Genomic DNA, 836 nt, shown 5'->3' with positions numbered 1-836 from the left:
CACAGACGCAGCACGCACACACACACACACACGCACACACACACACACACACACACGCGCGCACCCGCACGCACAGACGCAGCACGCACACACACACACGCGCACACACACACACACACACACACACACACACACACACACACACACACACAGACAGACACAGTCGAAGGTCCCTGCCACAGTCGAAGGTCCCTGCTTTCGTTAAATCTCATTGTCGCGGCTAATAGTCTGCGAATAGTCCTGCTATTGCTAAATTCTACTGCTAAGACGTTGTACTTGTATCATTGTATTAGGTTTTCTTTCAAATTCTGTCATTGAATGTCAATCCTATGATATTTTGAGGGAGCTGAGGTCGCATGATCGTATGATTGCCAGTCGTTGCATATCTACCACCTAAGGAGGCCTATAGGAATCGCTATCGGCACGCAGCGTAAATATCGGCATAAAGAGACACTGCGAATTCAAGAATGATGCTTGGGTAACAATTTTTATACAACATTCGTGTCTGCCACGAATTAATTAGCATTGTTTATTGCGTGACAAGTGGCTTTCATGGCTACACTGAACACTCCGTGGCCCAGTATTTGTCCATCTGCCTGTCTGTTGCACCCATTCAAGCACCAGCCAGAATAATTTTGCATGAGTGACAGCCTTGAAATGAACTTGCCCCAAATGTATTGTTTTATTAGAACAAGTCTTCATATAAAAACAGTCCTTTATGTCGATCACTTTGCCAATAGTGTCTATCCGCAGCAATGTAGAACAATGAAAGCGATGATTTTTGTTGGGTGAAACAAATTGGATTCGCCTAGTCTCCAAAACTGACTGTCGCCTTT

This window comes from Priapulus caudatus, unplaced genomic scaffold, assembly GCF_000485595.1.
Source record: "Priapulus caudatus unplaced genomic scaffold, Priapulus_caudatus-5.0.1 Scaffold274, whole genome shotgun sequence".
NCBI classification, from domain to species: Eukaryota; Metazoa; Priapulida; class Priapulimorpha; order Priapulimorphida; family Priapulidae; genus Priapulus; species Priapulus caudatus.
The sequence above is the reverse complement of the archived record's forward strand: the minus strand, read 5'-3'. Positions refer to the sequence as shown.